This window comes from Nicotiana tabacum, chromosome 14 (genome assembly GCF_000715075.1).
Source record: "Nicotiana tabacum cultivar K326 chromosome 14, ASM71507v2, whole genome shotgun sequence".
NCBI lineage: Eukaryota > Viridiplantae > Streptophyta > Magnoliopsida > Solanales > Solanaceae > Nicotiana > Nicotiana tabacum.
This window is the reverse complement of record NC_134093.1, coordinates 69,463,289-69,473,468: the sequence shown is the minus strand read 5'-3', so window position 1 is coordinate 69,473,468 and position 10,180 is coordinate 69,463,289.

Below are 10,180 nucleotides of genomic sequence, written 5' to 3'. Positions count from 1 at the left end.
GACGAACTCAACAGGTACAGTTAAAATACAGAATTTAATAGCACAAAAATGTTGACATGCTTTCAAGTTCAACAGTTTAAGCTCAATACAAATGAAATATGCCAAGTATGACTGAAATGAGGAATGATACATCACTATATCTACATGTCAATTATGCATGTCAACTGTAATGCAACATAGTGGTAAAACCATATGCATACTTTCGGAGTATCAATTCACTGAGTCCTCCCTGTCATTCAATCCTCACGGTCACTCAGTCCTCACAGTCACTCAATTTTCCCAATCGCTCGGCACTCGCGCTCGACCCTCACACTCAGAATTCGCACTCAAACTCAGTAGGTACCTGTTGTCACTACTGGTAAGTCAGACTCCAGAGGGGCGAATCCTGCCCAAGCGCTAAAATAAGTCAATCATGGCATGAATCAATAAAGTATGCTACGGCGTGCAACCCTATCCCATAAACATCACTCACAATTAGACCCTCAACCTCACTCAGGCATCAATCTCTCCAGTCTCTCGGGCTCATAAATATCATGACAATAATCCCAAACAATGATGATATGATGTATCAATAACTGGCAAGAGAGACTGAGATATGATATGCAAATAAAAGATTTGACTGAGTACAAAATTGCATGTTAAGCAAGTAATTCAATAGCAACACGACCTATGTGGATCCCAACAGTACCAGCATATAGCCTAAGCATGATTTCTAACATGAATCACAACTCAATTTCTTTAACATATGGAGAATACGAGGATAATAATAGGATTATATGACTACACAGCTCCACAAAATCGACCGAGTTACAATTCTTACGGTGCACGCCCACACGCCCATCACCTAGCATGTGCGTCACCTGAACACCAACCACATATCATGTAATTATGGGATTCATACACTCAGAACCAAGTTTAGAAGTATTACTTACCTCAAATAGTGCAAATATCTACTCCAACAAGCCCTTGCCTCTCGAATCAGCCTCCGAACGACTCGAATCTAGCCATAAACAACTCAATATAATAAACACAAGCTATAGGAATCAATTCCATATGATAAAGCTAAGTTCTTAAGCAAAAGTCAAAAAGCCAACTGAAAAAGTCAACCCATGCCCAAATCTCGAAATCCAATAAAATTAAAAAAATCCGAACACCCATTCAGTCACGAGTCCAACAATACCAAAATTACTCAAATCCGACACCAAATCGCCACTCAAATTCCCAAATCTTACTCTCCAATCCCTAGTCCAAAATTTCCAAAATTCCACCTCAAAAACACATAAATGTAACGACCCGGCCGGTCGTTTTGAGTATTACAGCCCCGTTTCCCCATTTACTGCTCATTTTGTACAATTGTGATGTGACTTGCCAGGGTAATTGGTTCGGGTCCGGTGAAGTTTCAGAATTAAATGGAACACTTAGTTCCAATATTTAAAGCTTTAGTTGAAAGGTTGACCGGATATTGACTTATGTCTAAACGACCCTGGAATAGAGCTTTGATGGTTTCAATAGCTCTGTATGGTGATTTTAGACTTAGGAGTGTGTCCAGATATTTAATTAAAAGTCCGTAGTTTATTTTGGCTTAAAATGGCGAAAGTTGGAAATGAAAGGTTTTGAAGTTTGACCGGGAGTTGACTTTATTGATATCGGGGTCGGAATCCAGTTCTGGAAATTTTGATAGGTTCGTTATGTCATGTATGACTTGTGCGCAAAATTTGAGTTCAATTGATGGTAGGCTATAATTGCGTATTATAGTCGCTTATTATACTCTAATTTGCTACACTTTAATTGAGTTTGAGCTTTAATCGCTAGTGTGTTGCACTAATTGCGTCTTTTACTCCTTGTAGGACTGATTATGAGCTATGTAGATGTTATGGAACAAATTCAAACTATTTAGAGCTTTGAAGTCTGAGTAAAATCCCAAGGGAGTAAGCAGGGATCGTGTTCGGCGGTCGAGGATCAATTCTGGAGGTTAAAATTCAAGGAAGAAGCAACTGCTAAAGAAATGCACTAGTCCGAGGCACAGTGCGAGGCACGGTGTGACGCATTAGTATAATTTTATGTCAGAAATTTCCAAAGTTCAGAGACTGGGTGTTTTTGGTCTGACAGGAAAAAGCACTAGTGCGACGCACTGGGAGACGCATGAAAAGCAATAAGTTTGCAAGCTTTTCTATTTCATCTAGGAAAGGGAGATTTCGTCTAGGCCCAACCCTATTTGGTATAAATACATGGAAAAAAATGTTATTTTCTGACTTTTGACATACTTTAGACCTAGGGAGAGCACGAAGCCACCGTGGAGGCTGAAATTCATCAAATTCCATCTTTCTTTCATCAAACTTAGTAATCTTTACTTTTTCTTGATGATTTGTTGTTTTGCTACCATGTCTATGTGGAGCTAAACTTCATGTTCTAGGATTGTGGTTGTCATGAATATTGAAGTTTATTAATTATATTACCGTTAATTTGAGTTATCATTTTTGGTTGTTTCTCTAATCTAGTGCATAATTGCTTAATTGTCTGGCCAGCAGTTGAGTTCTATTTACTATCTATGCTATGCTTTGGAAAGACGTGTTTAGATTAGATTAGAATTAGAGAGAGCTTGTTTCAGAACCCGTGGCTCAGGGAAAGATTTCACGGTTAGGACATGAATATACCTAACAGTCTTGCTTAGTTGAATACCGTATTATATTCGTTCATGATAGATTCAAGACCATAGGAATATAGGGTTGATATATTATGGATAGACGGATAGTATTGTGGGAACATGCTATTTATATAAATGATCCGGTCAACTAGCAATCATCGATAATTTGGATTAACAGGTGTAATTACGAATTCAATAGGATTGATAAATCGACCACAGCCGTGGAATCTATATCTCCCTGGGTTACGTGTTTAAATTTCGCAATAGTAGTTGTAATAGAAAAATCATTTTAGCTTTCTTAGTTAACGGTTAATCTAAGTCTCTGTGGGTTCGACATCCGACTTTCGAGTCACTTTATTACTTGACGGCCACATATACTTGTGTGTACTTGGGGAACCAACAAGTTTTTGGCACCGTTGCCGGGGACTTAGTTATTGATTGTTTATTTAAGTTAATCTTTTATTCGTTATTTGTTCAAGTTTTAATTACTAGTTTTCTTTATTTGTGATAACGCATGCTTTTCTCTTGAATGCGGAGGAGTAGAAGCGCAAACAATCTCCTTCCTCTTGATCCTGAAATCGAACGAACACTTCACAGAGTGAGGAGGGAAGTCGAAGCTAGAACTAGAATTGAAATAGAGTTGGACATCGTAGTTCAACCACAGCCAATAGAGATGGTAGGTAATGAAGAGCGTCCGATGATAGAAGCTGCAAGGCCCAATATGGCTAATATGACTCAGGCGATTGTGAAGCCTGATATCACGGGTCACTTTGAACTCAAACAGTACATGGTACAGCTGATTCAATCAACAGGGCAATATGTGGGTCTAACTCATGAAGACCCGTAGAGGCACATTCAGAACTTCCTAGAAATTATGGACACTTACAATTATCCGCACGTTTCCAAGGACTATGTCAGGCTGACACTGTTTTCCTTTTCACTGCTGGGGGAAGCTAAGGAATGGTTGTAAAAGGAACCCACGAACTCAATCCACAATTGGGATGATTTTGCAAGGAAATTCTTTATCAAGTTTTTTCCCACTAAGAAGACAAAGTCGCTGATGAGCCAGATTCTTGGGTTTCAACTACGAGATGGCGAGACTCTTCGACAAGCTTGGGAAAGATACAAGAAGCTACTCAGAGACTGTCCACATCATTGTCAGGCTGATGAAGTGTTGGGTCACACTTTCGTTGACGGGTTGGACGAGGCATCAAAGATGAATCTTGACTCAGCATGTGGGGGTAGTTGCATGGCAAGACCGTATAGTGAGATCCAGATCCTGCTAAATAATTTCACTGCTAATGATAATAATTGGCAAGGAGATGGGGAACCACGAAGAGCACTTAAACAAAAGGCAGCAGGTGTGATCGAGCTTGATGATTTCTCAGCCATGAGGGAAGATATAGCGAGATTAGCAAATCATATGAATAAAATGACAATGCACCAAGAACAACAGATGCAGCATGTGCAACAGATGTCTACTTGCTGCGAGTTATGTGGTGAAGGTCACATAAGTGACATATGCCCCGTGAATGCTGAATCCATCTACTATGTGGGGCAACAAGCTAGAGGGCCGATGAATCAAAATGCTCAATATGGTAACACATACAATCCGAACTGGAGGAATCATCCTAACTTCTCTTGGGGTGGAAATCAGAATATCAGGCCTCAGGCGAATTACAATCATCCACCTCAACCCCCACAACAACCAGTGGAGAGTTTGACAGACATGATGAAAAAGCTCTTGATAGACAATCAGTAATTGCGCACAGAATTCAAAAATCTAGAGAGGCAGTTTGGGCAAATGGCTAACAATCAGAATACTAGACCTGCTGGAGCTCTTCCAAGTGATACCGAGAAGAATCCTCAAGTCAATGCAGTGACGTTGAGAAATGGGAGAGACTTGGTAGAAGTGCCTAAGAAGAAAAAAGAGTAGTCTGGGCTCCAAGAAGATAGAGTGCCAAAACCTGTAGAGGTAAATGAGAGAAAGAAAACATAGTTTGAGCAAATATCAGAGAGGGTGCCACCCTCTTTTCCTCAAAGATTGAGAAAGAAGAATGATGACCACATGTTTCACAAATTTCTAAATATGCTGAAGCAGATACACTTGAACATCCCTTTGGTGGACATGCTCCTTGAGGTCCCAAAATATGCAAAATATATTAAGGATATAGTGGCAAATAAAAGGAGTTTAACTGAGTTTGAGACCGTCGCACTTACTGAGGAATGCACCTCCAGGAATAAACATAAGCTTCCATAAAAGCTTAAGAATCTAGATAGTTTTACCATCCCCGTGAGGATTGGTGAAATTGACGTGGGTAGAGCCTTGTGTGATTTGGGTGCAAGTATCAATCTGATGCCGTTGTCAGTGTTCAAACAATTGGGCTTACGAGCTCCGAAACCCACCACGGTGATACTGCAGTTAGCTGATAGATGTTATGTTTATCTTGAGGCGGTAATTGAGGACGTCTTGCTGCATATTGGGAAGTTTATTTTCCCTGCAGATTTTATCATCCTGGACTACGAGGCTAATGAGTTAGTTCCTATCATCTTGGGTTGACCTCTCTTGGCCACTGAAGATGCAATTATCAAAGTCCGAGAAAGTAAGATGATACTGAGGGTGAGTAATGAAGAAGCAGTCTTCAATGTATATCGAGCCATTATGTTGCCTCGTCATTACGAGGATCTGGCCATGATTTTTGTGGTGGAGATAAATGAACCAGCCGTGGAGCCAAGTGCATTTAAAGAATTTGCACTAGAAAAGGTATTGATGTTGTTCAATCACTTGGAACTTGAAGAAGATGTCGAGGAGATGTTACAAATTCTGGATGCATCTTGTGAATACATAAGATAAAGATCCTAATTTGAGCCTCTAATAGGCCAATCGGCCCGCCCCCTAAACCCTTAGTTGAGGAGGCCCCAAAACTGGAACTTAAACCCTTACCATCTCATCTTTGTTATGCATATTTGGTAAGTTCTAACACTTTACATGTGATTGTTTCTTCTCATTTGTCTAAATTGCAGAAAGAAAAGCTCTTAAGGGTGCTGAGGGAGCACAAGCATGCCATTGGTTGGACAATGTCTGACATAAATGGTATTAGCCCTACATGCACAAAATACTCATGGAGGAGGGACACATGCCTAGCGTGGAACATCAACGCCGCCTAAATCCAATCATGAAAGAGGTGGTAAGAAAAGAAGTGATTAAGTGGCTCGACACAAGTATAGTATTTCCGAATTCCGATAGTAAATGGGTAAGCTTTGTTCAATGTGTACCTATAAAGGGGGGTAAGACTGTTGTAGCAAATGAACAAAATGAATTAATCCTAACTAGGACTGTGAATGGTTGGAGAATATGCATAGATTATAGGAAGTTGAATAATGCTACACGAAAACATCACTTCCCTCTCCCCTTCATTGATCAAATGCTTGATAGGTCAGCCGGACGGGAATACTATTGTTTCCTTGACGGCTATTCAGGGTATAATCAGATTGCTATTACCCTGGAAGATCAAGAAAATACCACTTTTACATGCCCTTATGGCACTTATGCATTTAAGAGAATGCCATTCGGGTTGTGTAATGCACATGCGACTTTTCAAAGGTGTATGATGGCTATTTTCACCGATATGGTGGAACAGTTTACGGAGGTCTTTATGGATGATTTTTCTGTGTTTGGTTCTTCTTTTGATGAATGCTTGACCAATATTGCTAAAGTGCTTGTTAGGTGTGAGGAGACAAATCTGGTACTGAATTGGGAAAACTACCATTTCATGCTACATGAAGGTATAGTGCAGGGACACAAGGTGTCCAAAGATGGACTGGTAGTTGACAAGGCTAAGGTGGAAGCAATTAAAAAGTTTCCACCACCGATTTCAGTGAAAGGAGTTAGGAGTTTTCTGGGACATGCAGGTTTTTATCGCCGATTTATAAAGGATTTCTCAAAAATTTCCTCTCCTTTGTACAGGTTGTTAGAGAAGGATGTGCCGTTCAAGTTTGATGATGCTTGTCTGAAAGCATTCGAGGAGATGAAAAAGAAGTTAGTGAGTGCACCAATCATAGTGGCTCCTGACTGGAACGAGCCATTTGAGCTGATGTATGACGCTAGTGATGGTGAAATTAGGGCCGTATTGGGCCAGAGGAGGAGAAAATTATTTCACTCAATTTACTATGCAAGTAAGACTCTCACTCCTGCTCAAATAAATTATATTGTGACAGAAAAGGAGTTGCTTGTTGTAGTGTGGGCGTTCGATAAATTTCGGGCCTATTTGGTTGGCACCAAAGTCATCGTCTACACGGACCATGCAGCCATCAGGTATTTGTTCGAAAAGAAAGATGCTAAACCAAGGCTAATTTGTTGGGTTTTACTCTAGCATGAATTTGACTTGGAGATCCGAGACCGTAAAGGAACAGAGAATCAAGTGGCTGATCACTTGTCCAAGTTAGAAACTCGGAATCATATAACTTAGAGAGATGTCATCAAAGAAACCTTAACGGATGAGCAATTGTTGGCCGTTACTGCTGGGGAGGTGCCATAGTATGTAGATTTTGTAAACTATCTGGAAAGTGGAGAAATGCCTCCTGATCTTGAACCTCATGCTAAAAAGAAGTTCTTGCGAGATGCGAGATCATATGTGTGGGATGAGCCGTTTCTGTTCAAATCTTGTGTTGATCAATTAATGAGAAGATGTGTGACCGAATCTGAAATAAATGCTGTCTTACATGAATGTCGTGCGTCGCCTTATGGTGGTCATTATGCTGGTGACAAAATGGCAGTTAAGGTGTTGCAATCGGGTTTCTATTGGCCTAGGGTGTTTAAAGACGCCCATGAGTTCGTGAGGAGGTGTGATAGGTGCCAGAGAACATGAACAATTACGATAAGGAATGAGATGCCATTGCACGGTACTATAGAGGTTGAAATTTTTGATGTATGGGGAATTGATTTTATGGGTCCGTTTCTCTCGTCCAATGGGTGTAAGTACATTTTGGTGGCCGTTGACTATGTGTCGAAGTAGGTGGAGGCCATTTCTCTTCCTTCCAATCATGCCAAGGTTGTGGTCAACTTTGTGAAAAAACATATCTTTACAAGGTTCGGCACTCTGAGAGTGATGATAAGTGATGGGGGCACCCATTTCTGTAACAAGCCATTGGACAATGTCTTAGCGAAATACAGGTTCAAACATAAGGTTGCAACCGTTTACCATCCTTAGACTAGTGGACAAGTTGAAGTATCAGATAGAGAGATAAAGCAGATTCTGGAGAAGACGGTTAGTGCAAGTAAGAAAGATTAGGCTGCAAAGCTTGATGATGCTCTATGGGCATACCGGACCGCCTACAAAACTCCAATCAGAACCTCCCCTTACAAGTTGTTTTATTTGAAAGCATGCCATTTACCGGTGGAACTTGAGCACAAGGCCTATTGGGCGATAAAGAAGCTGAACTTTGATGCAAAATTAGCGGGTAGAAAGCGCCTCATGCAATTGAACGAGCTTGTTGAGTTTCGCTTGCACTCATATGAGAATGCTAAGTTATATAAAGAAAAGCCCAATTAGTATTCCCAATAAGCATGTCCACCATCACGAGTTCGAACCGGGCCAATTAGTTCTCTTGTTCAATTCGAGGTTGAGACTCTTTTCGGGGAAGCTCAAATCGAGATGGCCGGGCCCGTTTGAGGTAGTGGGAGTTACTCCACATGGTGCAATTGAGCTGCGCATCTTAGGTGGCGAGAGAACATTCTTAGTAAACAGACAAAGAGTAAAGCACTATTATGGAGGTGACTTTGATCGTCAGAAGTCGGAGGTGTTACTTGCTAATGATTAAACGAGATTCTGTGTCGTGCCGCAGCATTAAATCAGGCACTTGTTGGGAGGCAACCTATCTTTACTGCTTTCTTTTATTTTTATTTTTATCTTATTATTGTTGTAGTGTCTGTTTTTGGTTTGTAGGATTACACGCATAGGAAGTGAAGCCATTGGATGAGTGCAAAAGCGAGCTAGATGGTGAGAACTAAGTGTGGGGTACCCGCATAAAGGACCATGCTTGGGGGAAGTCTGACTACCCTGTGAGCCGCTATTGCTTCGGCCTTTGGCCCTTCAGGGAGTTTCTTGTCCACCCTCGTTATTGTTTTGTTTTATTTGTGCATTGGGGACACTGCACTCCTTTAAGTGTAGGGTGGGAGAATTTCTCTAGATAAATAGTAGTAGTATATTAGAAAAATGTTAACTTCTTATTTTTGTTCTCGTAGTTGTGTAGTATTTTATTAGATCCTAAGAAATATAAAAAAAAAGTAGAAAAATTGGACTTTTTCCGACGATGGATCTCATTCGACAGGTTTCTTGAGGGATTTAGGTCGAAAGGAAAAAGACAAAAAGATTTTCTTTTGTTAGGTAGTGTAATAAATCCCTCTTGGTTTTTCTTTATATCGCGGTTCTTTTCCAAGGGTTTTGTTTGAATCGGGTGTAGTTAGTTCTAATTTTTAGGAGTAGGAGCCATCGTGCTATTAATTGAATTGAAGAAATATCTCTTGACTTTGTTATGCCTTGAGAATAGTGAGTACTTTGGTTGTGACGCTTAGGCTCAGTTTTTCACTCTTGTATAAGTACCTTAAATTGTATGATCTTAACTTTGCTTAACTGCTTTGACTAGATTGTCTTGACGAGTCCAATCCTGAGTGAGTTATGTGCCATGTGTGTGTGAGGTTTGTGTGTTATTCTGTGCATTGCATTTGATGTCTAGAACTTGCCCCGTGTGTTTGCAAAGCGAAATAGTAGTGTTGTTTAGTCTTGGAAGTGATATAGGCGTTTCTTTGTTGAACCAGTTATATGTTTTACCCGCCTAATTGTTATGTATTGTAGTTAACTCTTTGAGCCTGTAATCCTTTTTCTTTGGCAATCACATTACAAGCCTTACCCATTTGTTTGAATTAACCATCTATTTGAACCTTTTCACCTCTCATGAGCACTTGAATTGTAATGAACTTTGTAAAAGTTAAAGTGTGGGGTGTTTGGTTTGGCTTTTGAGTGGAACTAATGAAATAAGGAGAAAGGTGCACTATTTTGAAAAAGTAAGAGCCACTTGAATTGAAAAAGAAAGAAAAAAATAGTTGTATTGCTGTGAATAATATTCCTTGATAGTGGTGACTCTTGAAGTAATTGTGCTTAAAGAAGTATGGAGTTAACATACATTGATGTGAAGGTGGAGTTATGGTTTGACATAAGTGTGGGGTTTTAAATGTTAAAGTGTATGTATTAAAGTGCTTAGGGAGGTGTAGTCACTCTTATATCCAAATGTATCCTACCCGACCCGCAGCCTACATTACAACCAATTAAAGTCCTACTTGATCCTAGACTGAGTGAGCTTGATTAGTAGAGCAGTACATTACGGGAAAGCCTATGGTGTATATTTTGGGGCATATAAATGTTAATTCTGAGAGTGAGTGAATTCTTTCTATCTTGAGTTCCTAATTGTTGTTAAATTTTATTGTGTGTGGAACTACTCTCTTTTGTTGTGTGAGGGCACTTGATTCATGAAAGAAAG